The sequence below is a fragment of the Chrysemys picta genome, chromosome 5 (assembly GCF_011386835.1).
Source record: "Chrysemys picta bellii isolate R12L10 chromosome 5, ASM1138683v2, whole genome shotgun sequence".
Classification (NCBI taxonomy): Eukaryota; Metazoa; Chordata; order Testudines; family Emydidae; genus Chrysemys; species Chrysemys picta.
This window is the reverse complement of record NC_088795.1, coordinates 26,682,523-26,703,531: the sequence shown is the minus strand read 5'-3', so window position 1 is coordinate 26,703,531 and position 21,009 is coordinate 26,682,523. Positions and strand designations below refer to the sequence as shown.

The following is a 21,009-nucleotide window of genomic DNA, read 5'->3' as shown; positions in this document are numbered from 1 at the left end:
ACTTGTACTCACTTAAAATCTATTTCTTTGTAATTAATGAACTTGTTTTACTGTTTTATCTAATCGAGTGTGTTTACGTTGGAGTATCTGGGGTCTCTATTTAAAGTAATAAATTGGTATGTTATTCCCTTAAAGGAATAAGAAACTTAATATATTTGTACTGTCCAGGAGAGGGACAGTACCTTTCTGGGGGAACATCTAGGACTGGTGGGGTGTTGGGGTTACCTTGCTGCATAACCAAGACTAGTAAGAGCCAATGTTTGACTGGCTGGTGCACTCACAGACATAGCTAGGAGTGACTTACATGCTGGAGGCTGTTTGTGAGCAATCCATATTGGAGGCTACAGCAGCAAGGAATTTTAAAGGGCACTCCAGGTTACAAGTCACACAGCTACTTATTAGTCTGGATTGTGCCCCAGTATGTCTCATTTGGCTTCTGAGGTTTTAGGCACATACTGCAAGGTACTGTATAATAACCATAGTGGTAGTAATATCATAGTAATATGAACAACATAGTCAAGCTATTAGTAATATTTGAAAATTACTTGTATTAATCATTCATTATAATGTCTTGGTAATATGAAACTGAAATTGGTTTCCTTATCCAACTGGTTGCTTTCAGTGACACCTGTCTACTCTCATATTATTGTAGGGTTGCTAGACAACCATGCCAGAATAGATTTCTTCCCACTACCCTATACAAGGACCTTAAAACAAAATCTCATTCACATAGTACACACAAACCTAACTTTGTGACTGGGCTTGCTGTCTGATTAATCCAAGCCTTCTGTGAATAAGGCATAGCACATACACTGAGATGTTCCTTTCAACTTTTGATTGTTCATTAATGATGTGGACAGACTTGTCTTTCCACTTTTTTTTCCTTTTCCTCTTCACTTTTTTTCGTCGTATGTTGGTAATCTAGGGAAGAGATTGTGGACACTAGTGTGTCAAAAATGCACATAAGATTGTTGTCATGTTCTGTCAAATTCCTCCTTTTAATCTTCCATCTGGGATTTCAGGATAGAGGCTGGTAATGGCTACCTGAATATTCTCATCTGATTACTCTAACAATACGATAACTTACTTGTGAAAGCAATATTTCAGGTACTGATTTTTTTCTATGTATCTATTTGTAATAAAGTACCATTTTTCAATGGCTGGCATATGTACCTGTGATGCAGATTGACATCTGTGATGCAGATTGACATCTCCATTTCATTACAATGGTAGATACAGACCTGGGGTGTCTTGATGGAGCCCAAACATTTTGCCTGGTACAACAACTGCACCTTGAGTAAAGGCAGCATGCTATAAAACATTAAGCTTTTCAGAAGGCATTGGAACAGCATATGTGTATACACAATATCTCCACATAAAGGTAGTTTTCTTTTTGGTCTTTTCATCTTTTCCAGTTACTGAGAGATGAACTCTGACATATAGTTGAATGACTGCCCTCTGGACAGAATCTTCAGGCAGCTGGATAAAAGCCCTGGGAATTCTGAAATACAGATCCGATGATACTTTTAACTTCATTATTTGGAGTTCTTTTGAATTCCTTATCTGTCAGCATTGCTGTATTAAAAATTCATCAACTCTGAAGCATTTATTCCTGTAGATGGAATTGCTACAAGATGCTTTTTTCTTTTCTTTTCAATTTATTGCTGCTTTACTAGGTGAATGTTCTTTATTTTTCTGTCCATCATATTAAGAGCTGATGTAACTTGCAGCTCACATCAATGCATTAGAACAATGCTATTAATGCATTAGAACATCAGTTCACTTTCATGCAATTGGAGCACCTCACCAGCTTGATGGTGGGATATCTTGAGCTCTCAAGTTCAGAATCCCCTTCCACTTAATCGGTTGAAACTCATGTGACCTTAGTGGAATAACTCCTGATTTACACCAGTAAAAATTAGATAATAATGTCATTTAAAATATGTGGTGGCACAAATATTATCACTGTATTAAGTCATGCATCTCCGCCTCCATGTGTGTGTTCAACTCTTATTTGCTGCAAGTTTGAAGACCCTAAGTTTTAAGACCATTATTGAAATAAACAAAAGTTTGTTGTTTTGTTCGGATTACTCTAAATATTCACCTGCTGTATATATACAACTATTTAATACAGAGTCACTGTATTAAAGTGACTCTTCAAAAATCATGAGTCAACCCGCCAAAAATAGAGAGAGTGGCTTAAAAATCATGAGAATAATTAAAAAAAAATGGTTTCTTTTTATTAGCTTTTGAGTTTTTTAACCTTTGGATTCACTTTTCTTCAGGCTTTTCTCCAACCAGGAGGGCTAGACAGTTTTAAAATGAAAAATAAATTGGCATTATCACAGGACTCCAGGAGCTAGGCTTTAAGGAAAATACAAAATATTACAAGGCTCACAATAAAATTGTGAGCGTTGGCAACACTGCTTTCCCTATAAGCCCAGCTAAGTCAGATAAGGTATTTAAAGACTTTCATCTCATTGAGCTCTGCCTCTATTCCTCTGCATTAATTGAGACAAATCCCAATTTAAAGCTGTTATCTGATAGCTAAATGTGATTTCTAAAAGCTCTATAGCCTCTAAGAGGTATGTAAGACATCCAGAACCACCTGAGGAAGAAAACGCAGTCTTCACTCTTAGGTTGTTTGCAACATGTCAGAGACAGTTTATTCTCAAGCAATTGCAAGGGGGAGAGTGCGCACGGATAGGGATTCCCCCTTCCTAGGCAGGTCTCCGCCAGATAAACAATTAGGGCAAGCATTTATACCTTTTGTTGCATACAATAATGATCAACAGCTGCATCTTGTTTATTCCTTCCTGATATCTTACTTTTCTCAATAGTTCCTGCTACAGTCTGCGTTCCATTTTTATCTAACACAAGGTCAAACAGCATCTCTTACGGTTTCCCCACTCGCTTCCCACTTGCCCAGGCCCTGCCATAAAGTCTCGCATTGTTAGAGTTAGCTTGACTCTTTGCTCTATTCTGTTGAAAATGAAGATGTCTGCATCCAAATTCCCTTTTTCCACTTCCACACACCTATACACAAAGTGGATTTTGTATAGACTATAAGAAATGTTCTCTAGCATGCTCAGTAATTGCCACTCCCTTGTCTCGAATTTTCCTGGCATTTCTAGCTTTGTCTCCTGCTCTGCCATATGCACATATGCAGAAAACCAGGTGTCTTCTCCTCAGTGCTGCAGTCTAAAAGTCTCTGGGTTATACAAGCATTTCATGGGTGCTTCATAAATATAGAATGCAGCAGGTTAAACCCTTTACATTTCTTCTAGAGTGATAGATTTTAAGTCCAGAAGAGATCATTGTGATCTATTCTATGTCCCTGCATGGCACAGGCCATGGAATGTCACCCAATTAATCCTGCATAAAGTCCAATAACTTGTCACTGAACTAGAGCATATTTTTAGAAAGCGATCCAATTATAGTTTAAAGACTCTGATGAAAAATCTACCATATCCCTTGGTGATCTACTCCATTTGTTAATTACTCTACAGGTAAAATGTTGTACCCTATTTGCAATTTGAATTAAGTTCAATTGTTTCCCAAGGAGCATGTGGAGAACGTCTGTCTTCTTCAACATCACCATAAGCACTCATGGTCCAGTATCACATCTCATTGTCTGGGCTTTTCGCAAGGAAACTGACTTCCCTTTCTTATTAATAAAACACATCTTACTTTACGTATTCATGCAAATATATGAAAACAACATTCAAGAATTATTATTAGGCTTGGAAATATTTAGAGATCCTCACTTACTAGAACAGAATTATTGAAAGGCACTTGTATTTCAAAGGTCACCAAAGAACAATGGATGCCTCAAAACAGTGATGTTCATGAGAGTAGGGCACTAAAATAGTTTGCTTTAGGATAGCAGCTAATTCACAGCTCTTAAGAATAGGCTTATGCCAGCAGTACAGTGGCACACTTGCAGGGTGAATAACTGGTGCAAAACTCTTCTAGTGCTCAGCACAATCTGAACTCCAATGTGGCAGATCTTTGGAGATATAAAGAAGGAAAGAAGGATTTTCTCTGGATGGCTCATATGAGATGTATGAGGCCTTGTCTACATGAAAATTGCACTAGTTTAACTGAAATTGGTTTTAAAATGGCCTCAGTTAAACCAGAGCAAAAGCTTGCGTAGAGACACTTATTTCGGTTTGGGTGGCTAGTTTTGGCATAGCTTAAACTGAATCTTAGTGAATTTAAGATAAACTGAAATAATCCTACTTTAAACTGAAGTAAGAGTGGCTACACCGATTTTTAATTGAGTTTTAACTAAGTCCATTTTCAAACCAATTTAATTTAAAGTGATGTAACGCTCTCATTTTGACAAGCTATAGAGGTCTATAGAGATTGCTGAGAGGGTGATGAAGAGGTATTAAAATGGCATGGCAGAACATAACTGCAAGATAGATTATATTTTCTTGAAGGGAAGCAATATATTTTCAAGTATCAAGATTCTCAGCAGTGACTGTCTTTTCTCCTGCTGGTTTCACTTTTTAGAAAAACTCTCCATTGTTTTGCTCTCTGCCTCGTTTGTTAGAATCAATAGTGTAGAGCCTTTTGCATGCCATCACGGTTAAAGCTCTGTAAAATGTTTCCAGCTGATTAAAAACCTTGAAATCAAAGGATTTTTGCATTTTTTTTGATTCATGGGAAGAAAAACTGAAATTTTGCTTCATTTGGCTCCAGAATAGAACTATATTCCAGTGCAAATAGGATCCAGAATTCCCATCCTGAAAGTTTCCAGTCTTTGTGGATACTTGAATCTTGAGGGTGTCTATTTTCTCCTTTCCTTTCAGTCACTAGTCTTTCCTCTTGTCCCTTCCTGACTGTAGATAGTATCTTGGCAGCACCTTTTGGGAACACACAGTCTCGGACCAAATACTCAAGGTCTGACACTTTTCTGCCTCTCCCCAGAGGTCAGAATTTGGTTTGCCTTTGTGTCTGGAAAGAGGGCAGAGTTTTTATGACAGTAACAACTTAATTCCAAAATAATGTCAAAGCAATATTGGGCGGGGGTGGAGGGGGAATCAAAGATTAGCAGTGTCTTACCAGTGTCTAGTCCAGAATTCTGGCAACTGCCTCATGAGAGAGAGGGTAAAACCTTGCAGCTGCTCTGTGCTTAGGCAAAATATTATTTTTAGAGTTATTTTGTGTGTGTATTTAACCTCAGACTGATGGTTTCTCCCCTTCTTTCATCGTCTATCACAACATCTCTGTGTCTATGAAGCTAATTTCCTCTGGTTTATGCCCACTTTGTTAATAGTGTGTAGGTGACACCATCCATTATTACAGTTTTAGACTGGAAAATGTCTTATGTCAGTATGGGGGGCAATGATATTTTCTCAATCACGGCATCACTGAGTAAGTTTCATTTTGTGGCTCCCGTTCAGTCTTGTTTGTTATAGTGTTTTGTAATAGAGTTCTGGACTCATCAATCTGAAATTGAGACATGATACAGATCAAAAATTATTTAGTTCTTATCAAAGGAGATGAAATTTGCCCCATGTAGACATCCATCATAATGCTGGCATCCACGTCATCCCTATTTTGAGGGGGTTTTAAGGTAATTCATGAACTGGCTTTGCACTGGCCCTCTGCACAAGGGGAATTTCACCCAGGGAAAATATTCATAGATTTTTTTTAACACCAGAAAGGACCATTGTGAAATCTAATCTGAGCTTCTGTGTAACACAAGTGATAGAATTTCACCAACTGATTCCTGCATTAAGCCCAATGAGACATTTGAACTAGAGCATCTCTTTTAGAATGAATTCATAATTAAGCAGCAGTTGCTAATGCCTTCCTCCAACTCAATAGTTTATCCTCTGCTGAGTACAGTCCACTAACATTTACATAGCTGCCATTGCCCCATACATAATGGAAGTGTTCATTTATTCACACTAATTTAGCATTTCTCTCTAACCCCCATGGTGTCTTTCTTATTTTGCTTCTAAAATTATTTAATCAGACTGTAGTATAGCCACAGGTTGGAGATCCCCTTACTATTTGTTTATAGCAACTATGATTTTCTTTTTCTTGCTACAACCCTCATCTAATTTGTAATTAAATATTTTCAATTACAAATAAAGAATGTATAATTTTAAAGTTTTACATTTGTTGATTAAATGGCTGGTAGAGCAGGATGGAAACGGATTTATCTGACACTGGCAGTGCCCCCATTTGGCTCTGTTGATGGTGAAATTATGTCCACTTCCATTAGGATGGAAACTCCAAAAATACTGATAGCAGCTAGAGATGGCTTAACTACAGTGCTCAGAACAGAATTTCAAACTCTCCAAACTTAGAGTGTTGAGCTTGTGGGGTTTTGACTCAGCTCATTATAAAGGGTGTGATTCTGACATCTAACACTTCCAAAGTATGGGGGTGGCCAGATCTAGGCTTTTAGTTTGGGCCTATTTCTTAAATTTAAGTAACAGTTTCCAGTTTAATTGAGGTTGACACTTTGCAGATGTAGTGAAATTCGCCTCTGTGCAAAAGGCCATCACAAGGTTGCTGGTCAAGTCCAACTTTAGCCCTGTCTAGGACTTAGAGTATAAGTGGTGCATGGTCTTAGTGAGCTGATCCTTTATGAGGATGAATTTTACCCATGGTAAGGAAAGCTACTCTCAATGAGAGCATGTAGAGTCCTGAAAAAGCAAAACAAGGGTAGCTAACTTCTGCTTCTTAAGAAACTGAGTATTGTTTAGTGTGCATTTTGAAGGTGCACCCTGAGAAGAGATCCTTCTCTACATCTTAGAGTAAACATCACAGGACTTAAGTGTTTTCCCAAAAGTATTTAAAATAAATCTAAGCCGTTCCAGAAATGTAGAGTGTGCTTGCTTTATTGACCTCAGTGCATTGCCAGGTGCACCCAATGTATTTATTTCCCACCCCCGGCTTTCTTTTTTTTTTGTTATATATATTTTTTTCTCTGTCACTTTCTCTTCCTTATTGTTCCCATATTGCTATGAATAGAGAATGCTGATTGTTAAGAAAAAAAACTTGCTGCATTGCACTTTAGATATTTTGTCCTAAATAGGCAAGGACAGTAAAATTTAGCAAAGTAGCCTTGTGGGAAAACATCAATAAGCAGAACATCAATAAGTAGTGCTTAAGAGCTTCTTTTGTTTGACTTTTAAAACTACTTTACCCGCAAACACAATTTATTAGTGACAATTTGGGACCAATATAATATTGAGTGTTTTTGCTCGGTCCTTAAGTTGCCATCTCTTTATGCAATTAATGTAGATGTTGTTTATTAACACCACTATTGCTCTCTACAGTCTTCTGAGTGGGAACTAAAGATCAGCCCTAATGAAAACACTGACTCACTTCTGAAGGAGAAAACTTGGACAGGGGGAGAGAGGGAGGCATGGGCTTAAGGCGGTGCACCCCATTGTGTGGGTGCTGAAACCCAGTTATCCAGAGTAGAGGCAGGAAGACTTGCAGGACATAGGAGCCAGAAAGAAACTAGAAATAGGGAAGAAATACATTAATATGTTGTTGAGAGTGCTAAGATGGGGGTGGATTCTGGGAGGGAGAGAAGTTTGGCCCAAAAGAGACAGCTGGGCTCTAAGGTCGTTTAAGGAGCCAAGAAACTTTCCCAGTAACAACTGAGCCAACCCAATCGTCTCATCTACCCCAGATTGGCAAGGCACCCTGATTTTTCATCATTTTCAAAATGTGAGATTCTAAGCACCACCCACCTACTTAAACTCTGGAGGAGTAAGTTGCACAAACTAGCCCCCACTTCACCCTTCCTTAATAAGGCAGCAAACCAGCATATAATGTTTGGGGAGAGGATGGATGGTCTTGTCACTAAGGCATAGGTCTAAGGGTGCTGTGTCTCAGGTTTCCTTTGTGACCATGCAGAAAACAAAGCTTCTAAATCCACATTTAGACACCTATATTAGTGGCCTGTTTTTCCCCAAAAGTTTCTAAGCGACTGTACCTCTGATTTTTGGGACTGCTCATGCAAGTAACTTTATTCACTTTTGTAAGTGTTCCCAGCATCTGCCCCTATGGGAAAGAGTAAAGATTAAGCCACTGTTCAAGATGTCACCCCAACATTTTCAAAGGGATTTCATCTGCGCTTCATCCTCGTCTTGCTGCTGGATGCTAGTGAGTTATTGTTATAAGAGACTATTTATTCAACAAGTTGTAGCTCTGCATCATCCACCCTTGTACCTTTTTTAAGGTTACAGAATGCCTTAGGAACTGGGTATGTCAGACAGATTGCCAGAAGAGAGTTAGGTACAAAATGAATCTATTGCCATGACAGTGAAAATGGGAAATGCCATCTAGTGGGTTCCATGGCTACGTAATACACGAGGCAAGTGTGAGATGTTGGCTGTGGTGAACAAAGATTTTCCAAAGCAAACAGTGAATTCAATACCTTGTACATCAGTACTAGCAGGCGGGTTGCAGGGTAACATATGCATTCTTGGGCACTGGAACAGGTCTATCTTGAATGGAGAGTTGTGAGCCGATGTGGAAAGTTAGTAGGTATAGAAATAAGCTAGATAAACTACAAAGTAATGTTTTTTAAAATGTATATAATGGTCCAGCAGTAGCATAAACCATTCCTGTCAGATGAGAAAACACCAGCAAGATGAGAATTGTATTTTTACAAAATGAAATCCTTACACCATGCTCCCTGGGTTTCTGTGGGTCAAAATTACTCAGCATACACCTTTCAGATTTAGTGACAGCCACTCTGACCTTCAGCAGTAAATTTAAAATAAAAATTCTCTTGTGTCCCATGCAATATTAAGGAGTGTGTGTGTGTTTGTGTGTAAGTAACAGCCCAATTCTTATGCCGTTCCAGTGGCACAAAAGGGTCATAAAGCTGCTTTGAAGGGGCATCTCGGGATCCCTGTGGTTGTAGGGAGAGTGATTGGAGTGATTTATGATACTGCAATTGCCCCAATTTCTTTTGGGAGCTGTTTTGCTCCCCCTGAGCTGCACTGAGGACTAAGCCCGGTGGTGGGCCCGAACCATCAAATTTGAATGCAGATTTCACACTCCAACAGCTTGGATGTGTTCAGATCTGCGAGTTTGGTTCAGCCCATTAAACAGATTGAAATCAGCAGCAATGTTTGCATCCAGATCAAAGGATTAAAAATCCAGCTCTCCTCCATTCCCCAACAATGTTTAGGTCTGATTTGTGCCCATCTTTAAACATAAAGCAACAAATGACACTGCAGAGTTTCAAGGAATCTTATAAGGCTACATCTACACTACGGGGGGGGGGGTCGATTTAAGATATGCAAATTCAGCTACGTGAATAGCGTAGCTGAATTCGACGTATCGCAGCCGACTTACCCCGCTGTGAGGATGGCGGCAAAATCGACCTCTGCGGCTTCCCGTCGACGGCGCTTACTCCCATCTCCGCTGGTGGAGTAAGAGCGTCGATTCGGGGATCGATCCCCGAGAGGTCGATTTCTACCCGCCGATTCAGGCGGGTAGTGTAGACCCAGCCTAAGTCTGAAATACAGACAAAATCTATCCTGACTCTCATCCCACACAGTCCCATTGAAATAAATAGGGGTGCCTGGGCTGTATGTCATGGCTGGATACTCACTTACTGTGAATCCTCTCTCTCTCTCATGTGCCATACCACCTTCATTTTAACATGCTGCAGTGCAAGCAAATTTAACCAATTCTCATTTCAATTAAGGGTGGATGAAGGCTAAAGGTGAACTGAATCAACTAAAAATGCAGGTCCAAAAGCCACATTGTGGTTTTTGAAAAAGGTGAGGTAAGTCTCAAGTTGCCAAACATGGGACCCCCTTTGGATTATCTACCCAGGATTATTTTTTCCTCTTGGTCTTGCTGTACTCTTCCACTGATTGCAGTGTTATGGGTATAATACTTCACCCCTTCATATATGAAATTAGTTTTGAACATCTCTAGTGAACTTTAAAAAAAACGCTCAGGCTTCAGGATCCTTTCTAATATCTTACACATATCCTTCAATTCCTCCCAGACCTTGTACCCAGATTGGTAGGTGTGTTGTATTTTGACATGGAAAATGGTTTGGGCACTTGCCAGTATCAATGTGGGTTTTTCTTAGCCTGTATCATGCGTTACTTCCAGTTTTGTCAATGGTCCTTGACTGTGGAAATGCTAATATTCATGTCTGCTTCTTATGGCTAATAAATGGCTTGATGATTATGATGTACGTTTATAAGGCATTTCCCACAATGAAGGATTCCAAAGCACCTCACAAAGTGGTTTATAAATAGGCATTGCTTTGTCATCCTCTGAAATTCAGGGTTGCAAGATGACATTGATTAACAGTGCCTGGCAGCATTGTTAGAACAAGTAACAATGGCAAACAGCCACCACTATATAAAATGTAATAAAGAAGGAAACCCAACCATAAAAACGCTCTCTGCCATTGTTTGTTATATATTAGCACCTGGATTTGATGGGATATGTATGTTTTACAGTAAATATTTTTTTTCAAATGAGCACCTGCCTTGAGAACTAGCAGCAGCAACCTGCTTCCTTCTAGTGCCACATGTATAAATGAGGCTGGCACAGTATCTATTGGAGCTATATTTACTCATTATTGACACTAAAAGTTCCATTTTACTCTCTTGCTTGTTTTCTGCCTCTGTATTTAGGAAGTACGTTGTGTCCCTTGCCTTTCTCAGAAACTGGAAATGTCTTGGGTTGTACTACTTTTAACGGCAGAACAGTAGTTTCCTATCAGTTAAACAAGAGAACTTGTATGTTAATGTGGTGCTCTCATTCAAATAAATGAAAAACAGAGCGTTGTGGGGACATGACCGAAGAGCCCCCCCTCTAGTTTTTGTACAATGCTGATTGTTGTGATCCATAATCTAAAGCTCCCATATGCACCAGCACTTCATTGGAGCAGGCAAGTTTCTTGATGGTGGAGGGTCTCCCAGCTCATTTAAAATGTTTCTTTTAGTATGTCATTCTGGCTGCTGTCCCTGTGAGGTTGCATTTGGCAGCTAACCAAGCCTAAGGCAAGCACAGGTCTCCTGCTGTGCCCACGTTTAATCTCATCCTTTGCCTCCCCATCTAGAATGTTTACGTGTTCTGTTTCTCTCCGTCTCCGCCTCCAGCTTGTTAGGCACCAAAGTCGCATCTTCTAAAGGTGATGCTGACGCTACCTCAACAAGGCACCGTCCCTCCTGGAACTTCTGTGCTAGCCAGGAGAATGTGCTAACACCTTTACGCTGGGTGCAGCATGCCCTTCCACTAGCAGCCAGCCAAACCTGCTGGCATAGTTTCTGTGCGTGGAAGGGAGGTGGTAAAGAGTAGTTCCATGTCTCTGCTTCCTCCTTGCTTCATTTGGAGTGGCTTGTTTCCCAGGGGTTGCTAGCAGGGAACAGCCCCCAGGCTCAGAGGAATTGAAGGGGTCCTTGTTTTTGGCGAGCTCCTGCACAAGGGGATAGCTTTTTGTACATTCCCTCTCCTCTTGTGTACCTAGGCAAGGGCTGGCCACAGTCTGATACAATGTCAGTCCCTCTCCCAGGATTAGTGAGAGGCAGAGTTGAGATTTGGTTTTGTCTGGATAATTAACCACCCTTCAGATGCATATCTGAATCTTCCTTTATTTAAATAATAGCAATACAAATCCCTATTACAATATTCAGCAATATATGCAATAATTGCCCCAAACTGCTGTGTCAATATTGTAAGCTGCAGTGTTTTGGCTCAGTAATGTAATATATATTTTTAATTGTTTTCAGAACATTTACTAAATCAAAACCTTCTCGATCTGCAGAATTGGCTTGGAAATCCTGTGAAAATTATTCCAGTTCCAATATTTCCTGGGTGGTTCTTGTAGTTCTCATAATATTTAAATACTGCCTTCTTCACTTAGAACTGGAACTAGTCAGCATGGAGATGCGAGAAATAGTCTGGGGGAGGAAGAGTCATTATATGAACACCTCTGAATCTGCAATAGTTAGATACAAATATTTGAATCAAGTTTATATGTAATCTAAATCAGTTTTCCTATCTTTTGCCTGGATTCCTCATCTGAAGTAAGCAGAAATGCACCCAGATCCTTAGTTAAGTGGCACTTAACTAACTATATGCTCTTAACTTACACAGTAAACAGAACTTCCCACTGACTTGAATGGGGAGTTTTGTTTGTTTCTTAAAATGGTTTCTTAGAGTTCTTTATCCCTAGTATAAGATTATTTATTACCACAATACAATATCAAAAACGATATTGCTCCACACAGGAATCTGGGAGAAGAGATCTAGTCTCTGACTGGAATTTTGTGCTTCATCTGCTACAATAACTGATTAGCAGTTATAATTTTCCAGCCGAAGTCATACTTCCCCACCAGATCTGTATGATGGGGTGAGATGTGTTGGCATTGAGCGGTATGATGGAAGGCAAGAATGACAAGTCACTTCCCTTTGTGAATGTGGGAAAAAGAGAACACTGCAGTCTGCCTGAGACACACTCCCAAATAGTCACTGAGTCAGTTGGTGTCCCAACGAATTTAGAAGACAGACTATTGTGTAATTCAGATGGTGAATAACTCTTTTAACAATTCTGCCTTCAGTTACATAGATATGTTTCAAATAGAAAATGATGAGTTACATCCATGTAACTCAAGGTAGAATTGGGCCTTTAGAATAAGTGCAGCACTCACCTTCAAACCACTCTACCAACGTTAATTCTGAGGACACCTCTTTCAGGCAGGCAAACCATAATATTTCCCTATTCCTTTTCTTAAAGAGATGGAGAAATTGAGGCAGAGAGGTAAAGGCCAAAAACTTAATGGGAACTGTAGGTGCTAAGCAAGGCCTGGCCATTTTAAGTCCCTAAATATGGATTTAGTTATCTAAATAACAGAAAAAAAATTGCCCTAAGTAGTCTTCTCTGGGCTCCAGATGGACTCTTGTCAGACCCAGGGTCAGTTTGTGATTATCTCCTGTGCATACCCCAGTAGAATTTTTCTTTTTCTTGAGGAAACCCAAAATTTACTGTATCTGTAATGTGCTAGGTGCTCCCACAGGTCTCTTGAGGTCATATTAGTGAGAGAAGCTGAAGCGCACTCCTGTGAGGCAAGCAGTCTGAGACATTTTATTTATTTATTTATGTATTTATTAGTGTCTGGCTGCTTGAGTTAACTATAGAACATGGTAATCCCCTCTGTGTGTCATCCTCAAAGCTGTAACTCCCTTCTTCATGAAAATAGCTCCAATTAAAACAAAGCAAAATGATTTTTTGTAATGACTTAAAATAAATAGAACAGAGCTGAAAATGTTTGTTGAAGATCAGTAACGAATGTAGAGGTTACATGATTTTATAAACAAGCCTGATGCTAGAGGTGATGATACAAGATGATGTGGAATTGAAAAGTAATACTTTGCAAAGCACGATGTCAGGAGGCATTCAGGTAAGTTGAGCAGGTTGCTTTCATTAACAGTATGAGATTCATGGACCAGGACACTCAGCAGCCAGCAGTGAGTGTAGTTAAACAGTTAATGATCAGTATGTTAAGAAGCTTGGCGCAGCTGATGGTGCAGTGTCAATCAGGGTTCCAGAGATATCTGAGAAGTGAGCTGTGTGGCTAGGAAGGGATCCTCTCCGACTCAGTAGTAGTGCTGCTGGTGTGTTTCAGGGCAGCCAGTTGCCAATGAAATCTGAAACCTAAGGCTGCGTCTGAGGGCTGGCCTTGCTAGGTTGTTCCAGCCTCCTGTACTGTATATTTACACATCCATGCACACAATCACTCTTTTTCTAACTTTCTGGACTACTCCTTGTGTGACTGCTAGGATTTCTCAACTACATGGCGTGGTAGTGCAGTGCTTCTGAGTTAAAGTAACGCAGTCCTCAGGGACTGAGTCTGCAGATATCTGAGCATTCAAGAGAGAGAGAGAAGAGGAAAATTTTTTTCATCGCAGTGACAACTTAGTTTAGCACCACTGTATTTCCTCTCTGAAACTGCCTTGTGAAGCTACCACGTTTATGGGTCTGAATATTTCCCCCACTTGTGGGAAGTAGAGTGCTTGATTTTGTTTTTTTTCTCCTTGTTCCCCCGGGTGGAGTGGTTTTCTGGAGCTGCTGGTGATCTGGATCAGCGCTGCAGTTGGAAGCAGGGTAGGTGGAATTAAAGTGGTGTTTGTGACAAAACTGTGGAGAAGGGTACATTCTTTTGACAGGACAAACTCTGACTGCAGACCAGGAAGCCACAGCAGCAGCTGTCTGTGACAATGCTTGTTCTTGTCTTGGAGAGGGAGGCAGCTCCGAGGAGTCTGTTCTGTGCTGCTGTTTCTTTAATTACAAACTTTGTCACAATGTTCCTTTTTTATTTCTTCCAGGGATAAAAATAGAATATTCTGTCATCTAACTACAGATTAAAAAAATAAAAATAAAGGCTCTTTGTTTGTTCTGAAATTCCCATGTTAATATTCATCTTCAGATTTGTAATAGTTCTCTTTGCATGTTCCTCTTTGGTATAAATGTCTGGAGTTCAACTTTCCTAGATAACAGGGCAGAATTTGTAATAAGTGCTTTGATTGTAATCACCAAAGAGTTAGGAAATCTTTAGTGGGTTTTAAAGCCACCCAAGTGGTTTTTTTGCTTAAGATAAGAGAGCTGCAGAAATTGTGGATTTTTTTGTCCCCTCTTTTGAACTTGTATACAATATTTCTCTCTTGTATCTCAGAAATATGGATATATGCTTGCAGAGTTTTAGGTTCTCTTTTTAAAACAAATCTTAAATAGGATTTCTAGTATAAGATAGTTACTGTGTACTGAGAATTGTTGTCAGGTACATCACTAGATATTGACTAGAAATAAACAGCATGATCCTTTTTAGGCACAAATGCCAATATATCATACATACGTAGGAAAAGGGTCCAGATTAATCCACTGTGTAACCACAGTGATTTCAATGGGGCTAAATTTACCCAGATATGATAGATGAATTCAAAACATCATTATTAGAGTAACTTCTTTTGCTGTGGTATTAGGTACAGTATCTTGTCCTAATAAGATATTGTACCTCAACTTTCATCCAAGTTTCAGGAGGAATTGATTTATGTTGGGTCTCTTGTATTAAGAAATGAGAGAGGGGGATTGATCCATAAACAGAACAAGGCATGCTGCCCTCACTAAGTTTACTGACTGTAAACTTGTGGTATGTACAGATAAGTACAAAGTATTCCAAAAAGCGATATGTACGTGCCCGTAATTAAAAGCAGAGGTAGATGGAGAGAGAGAGATTGAGTGAAGTCCTTATCCCTAGCTCCCCCTGAAATTCAGATGCTATGCTGTGGAGTTGTTTTTGTTGTTGCAACAGGCATTGTATGGCACGATACAATGAGTTTAGAGACAAAAACTAAAATGGGCTTACAAGTTCCCTTTTTTTGTGGCTGGCGTCTTGTTCGTGTGCTTTAGTTGCCTGTTTGTTTCTTCCTTGAATGCTGCTGTCTCACTTCAGAGTTGTTTTCTTTTCTTGCAGCTCATCTCCTCCTATAAAGTTACACAGGGATAGGTTGGGGTTTAAGTGGGTGCCCACCCAGAGAAGCCAGCCCAAGGACAGTAGTGAAAGAGTCCTAGCTACCAGCTTTCCTTTCTCCCTCCCTTTGCACAGAGAGAGAGTACATCACCAGATGATTTCTGGCTTCAGGAGGATGCTGCAGGGCATTACTTCTAAAATCTGGACTTCTCTGTGGCTGCAGGTTCAAATCCTGCTGTGCCACTGGCCCTGTAGCTCAGCTCACTTTTCATTAGCTTTTTGTCCTTTGCTAGGAAGATGAAGCTCACAGAGTTAAATGCAGGAGGAAATAAGACCTCTTAGAGGTAATTGCTGCAAAACTAACAGGGTGAACTCTCGATAAGATCATGTCTGTAGGAGCATCAACAACAAAACACAGCTACAAAACACACACAGCTTTCAAGGACTTTCATCTACCATGGTTTTATACAATACATTACCTTAAATACACTAGGGAAAAAATTGGATGTGTAGATGAGTCATAGCAGGTGGCACAAAAGTGGTTTGCATCCTATTACTGTACTGCTTTTTACTTTAGGCTGTTTGGTGTTTACTACCAGCATCCTGATTTATTTCTACTGTGACCTACTGGCCTTTTGAAGTACATGTTATCCCCAGATCTGGTATGTTTTTCTGTGACATGAATAAGAAAGCATTGCTGGTTCAGACTGTGTCTAGCATTTTCACTATAGTACCAACTTGGCATTTCAATGCCCTAAACCAGTGGCTCTTAACCTTTCCAGACAACTGTACCTCTTGTAGGAGTCTGATTTGTCTTGTGTACCCCAAGTTTCACCTCACTTAAAAAACTGCTGTCTTGCAAAATCAGACATAAAAATACAAAATCACAGCACACTATTACTGAAACATGCTTATTTTCTCATATTTACCATATAATAAATCAATTGAAATATAAATATTGTACTCACATTTCAGTATATAGAGCAGTATAAACAAGTCATTGTCTGTATGAAATTTTAGTTTGAACTGACTTTGCTTTTTATGTAGCCTGTTGTAAAACTAGGCAAATATCTAGATGAGTTGATGTACCCTCTGGAAGACTTCTGTGTACCCCTAGGGGTACGCATACCCCTGGTTGAGAACCACTTCCCTAAACCCCGTTGCAGTTAAGTGTGATCCATTAGTTTTCCATCAGGAAAAGAAATGCTCTCTCGTCTTTTCACTTCTCTATGTATGTTTTTGTCATTCACTGTACGATATTTCTGTCTTTGGGTAATGCTCAATGCTGCAAGCAGAACAGGTGGTTGATACTGCTTTACCATAGGGAAGCCCATGGGCATTTAAAGAAATCTATAAGACTATCATGTCAGTCTTCGGAGGGGCAGAAGGTTGCAATGACTGTAGAATCTAAAGTATCTCTTCAATCATACTTCATAGCAGAAAGACAGCAGAGACTGAAAATGAACATATACCTCCTTCATATGTATTTTGATGCCTTGGTTAAAGAAACACAAAATACTAGTGCTGTTTTTAGAATGGCTTTTGATTGTGGAGTCTAGGGGAAGTAAAGTGTGTGTGTGTTGGGGTAGGGTGCAGCAATGCCAGGTCACCCTGTCACACATCCTGAAATCTCTTTTTTTGTTTTGTTGAAAAAAGGAGTTTTCTTCGTGCTCCTCAAAGTTGTTGAATTGACAGCCCTGAAAAATCAAAGCTTTTCTTATCTTTAGAGTAGCCATAGCAAATGGTGGCAGCTCAAGCTTCCCCAGCACAAAACAAAAGAGCCTCAACTCTGACCTGGAGGGACCTATTGAAGCCCTGATCTTCTAAGTAACTCCATGCTGGCAAACCTCCACCTTCCCTCCACCCCTGTCCCCCACACACCTGCAAAGAGCCTTCTGGAAGTAATTGAGTTTCTGTTTTGGGGACTTTTCTGCAGAGAGCTCCTTGAAGGATCAGGGCCTTTGTTTCCAAGTGCATTAATTTCTTGGCTTCTTTTCTAATATTGCCACTAGGTTTTGTGCTAAGGACACTTGCCTTCATTGAACTGAAACAGTGAACTATTTCACAGAGATTTATAGATTATAAGGCCAGGAGGGACCCTTGTGAGCTTCTAGTCTGACCTGCCATCCTGGAGGCCAAGCAAGGGGTGTGTGTGTCAGGGCTGGGGCAGGGTTCAGGGTGCAGGAGGGGGGGTATGGGTTGCTGGCTCCGGGAGGGGGCTCAGGCCTGGGGGTTGGGGTGTGACCTCCCGCCAGGTGGCACTTACCTTGGGCGGCTCCCAGTCAGCAGTGCAGTGAGGCTAAGGCAGGCTCCCTGCCTAGTCTGGCCCCATGCTGCTCCTTAAAGGGGCCAACATGCCCCTGTGGGGATGGGTGGGGGGCATGTGGCTCTGGATGCTGCCCTTCTCTGCAAGCACCATCCCTGCAGCTCCCATTGGCCACAACTCCCCATTCCCGGCCAATGGGAGCTGCGGGGGCGGTGCTTGCAGGTGGGAGCAACACACGGAGGGAGACCCCTACCCCTTGGGCAGGGCAGCCCCACTGTGCCACCAGAGATTGTGATCGACTGGGAGATTCTCTAGGATCGACCAGTCGATTGCGATCGACTGGTTGGTGACCTCTGTTATAGGCTGTGATCAAGTCACCTTCTCTTTGGTAAACTGAATAGATTGAGCTTCGTAAATCGTTCAGTCTAAGACCTGTTTTCCAATCCTGGAATGATTCTCATGGCTCTTCTCTGAAAGAGCTTCTTGCAGTATTCCAATAGCAGTTGCACCAAATACGGAATGGTAATCAACATAACCTCCTTATTCCGACTGGAGATTTTCATTTATACATCCAAGGATCACATTAACCCTTTTGGCCACAACATTGCACAGGGAGCTCATGTTCAACTAATGATCCACCCAGACTTCCAAATCTTTTTTAGTGTCAGTGCTTCCTAGGCCAAGTTTGGCCTGGATTTGTGGTTCACAGATGTAGGATTTTATTTGGCTTTACTAAAACGTATAATGCTTGCTGGGCCCCAGGTCAGTAAGCGATTCATTTTGCTCTGTATTGGTGAGCTGTTCTCCTCATCATTTACCACTCCCTCAATCTTTGTGTCAGCTGCAAATTTGATCAGTAGTGATTTTTTCCCCCTCTGGGTCATTGATAAAAATGTTAAACAGTGTAAAGCCAAGAACTGACCTCTGCGGGAGCCCACTAGAAACACCCTGTTCAGTGATGATTCCCCATTTACAATTACATTTTGAGTCCTACAAAATCAACAATGTCATTAAATGGTACCATTCTAGTTTCTTAATCAAAATGTTGTATGGTATCAAGTCAAATGCCTTACACAAGTTTAAGTATATTACTTCAACACTGTTACCTTTTATCTACAAAATTTGTAATCTCATGAAAATAAACATCTTGTTAGTTTGACAGGGCCTTATATACTCCATGGCATAATAGGACTAAATTCCACAACAGCAGCAACACATTTCTATGGCAACGTTCATTTATTCTCTTGTCATGAAGTACCCTTCATGCCTCCTTCCTTAGCCCCATACAGTTATGGGTCATAGCTGACCAGTTTAATTGGCATAACCTTCGGCTGAATATTTTTGATGGAAAATTTTCAAGGCTGGGTTGCTTTTTCTTCTATGCTGTCCAACTCAGTAGGACTTGGTTCCTGTAGCTCAGAACCAGGTAAGGGGATGCGTCAGCAGCTCATCTCCCTGGCTATCTGGGCCTCAGATTCTACACTGTTCTCTGGGTTTCTCAGCATCTTCTTTTGGGTCCCCTCAGTTCTTGGTTGCCTGCTGCACTCCAGCTCTGGCTCTTTCACCACTGGCAGCATAGCTGTGTGGAACAGTGCAGGGTGCATGCACTCTAATCAAAGTGACTTCTGCTTTTGGGAAAGTTGAGCAGCAAAAGTCAAAGGTAGGTAAGTCCCGGTAGGCAGGAAACCAAAACAAATGTAAAATGGTGAATTCTGGAGCAAATATGTGTTTGTTCTGGGGCATCTTGAAAATTGCCAAATTATGCAGTAACAGAATTGCAGAATCTACAGGGCTCTGATTGAAATAAATCAGGCAGTTTACCTCTCTCAAAGCTATTGTTTCAGGCCCTCTGCAGACTCAGGCAGAGATCACTGCATCAGTTTGCATTCTGCGTTTCCAAGATTATCTCCCCAATCATAATGGCTAGCAGTATTTTGTTTTCTTTAAAACGTCTAAGGAGATGGCAGCTTATTTTCTGTCCTGTTGGGAGAGAGACCCTGACCACTACCTGGCTCCATCCAGGTCTCTCCCTAGCTGTGGCTTTTAAGTCTCTCTTTCCAGGATAGGTTATGTTACCCAGCTTGCTCCACTCCCCTGGTTCTGAGAGGGAGGGGCTGACTGGACCCACAAGGAGTCAGAGTGGTTCCTCACCTGGGAGAGAAGAGGGCAGCCCCAGTCCACCCTATTCACTGTGGCCTAATCTTGGGCCCTGAACCCAGCATTCTGGGTTTTCCCTTAACTGTCCTGCTGCAACCACTTCTTCTCCCTCAGTTACCACATCCCCAGTCATATGCAGGTCTTACAGGAAACCTAAAACAGAGTAGAATGGGCCTGAGAGTTGTCCATTGTCAGTACATCCTGACTAAGGGAGGGTAAATCAGTCTACTCTAATAAACATTCTGTGTGTTTTCAGCCAACTGCTAAAGGATTTTCCAGCAATCTACAAATGTATACAACATATTGCTGCTCTTGTACAGGAGTACAGTTAAGAGATGAACCCTGCAGAAACAAAGGGCTGGATTCTAATTGAACTAGAACTTCTTACTGCACAGCTGGCACTTAGCAAACCGTAATATGACCTAAAAAGATAAGCTCTTCTTCTATGTCCTATGTGTGGGACATCAGCTAGGATCGAGCCCGCTGCTTGCTTACAGCTAGCAAAGCTTGTCCTCTTAGGTCCGGTGATACAAACGTGCTTTTAATGTTAAAGATTCCAAGCTCAGTCCCAACTAATGACCATAATGTGTTTGTATGTATGTGATCATGGATTGTTTTATTAGTGTGTAGTGGCATAATCATCATAGATACGTGGTTGGAAAAAGATTGAAATGTGTGATCCACCTGGACCGGTGGAAAGCAGGCCTGGCCCTGCAGAAGTGTAACCCATGCCTGCTTGGTGTGGTCACATGTCCCCCTCTAATGGCGCCTAGATCAGCCAGAGCTTGATGAGCCTGTTACAGCCTTGGCTACTAGATGCATGTCTTTTAGCTCATGCAGTAGAGGCTCATGCATTAAGCTCCAGAGGTCTCAGGTTTTATCCAGGCTGCCGCTGACCGGGATCTGTTGGCATTACAGAAGCAGTGGAAAGCAAGCCTAAGGCTGATTTAAGTGGCTGTGCTGTATCCACCTTCACAGCCTGTAGCATAGAGGACATGGTGGTGGAAAGAGGTTGTGACTGGAGCACCTCTCTGCTCCAGTGATCCCAGTTGCTGGAATGCCACTTTGGAGGGCCATCGCAGCCAGATGTTACTTAAA

The 21,009-nt window shown here is 41.0% G+C and overlaps 1 protein-coding gene across 10 annotated transcripts in view; it reads left to right on the top strand.

Annotated features, from left to right (window-relative positions):
* The window catches only part of ARHGAP24 (Rho GTPase activating protein 24), a 514,890-nt gene that overhangs the window by 160,369 nt on the left and 333,512 nt on the right, over positions 1-21,009 (top strand). For 4 of the 10 annotated variants that reach the window (XM_065597530.1, XM_042856432.2, XM_042856431.2 and 1 more), the window contains exon 1: positions 13,659-14,125. The exons of 2 other annotated variants lie outside the window; for them this stretch is intronic. The gene's annotated coding sequence lies outside the window, so the exon portion shown is untranslated. Of the gene's footprint in view, positions 1-13,658; positions 14,126-21,009 lie in introns of those variants that run through there. 4 more of the 10 variants (XM_065597533.1, XM_042856433.2, XM_065597536.1 and 1 more) reach the window with 4 other exon arrangements.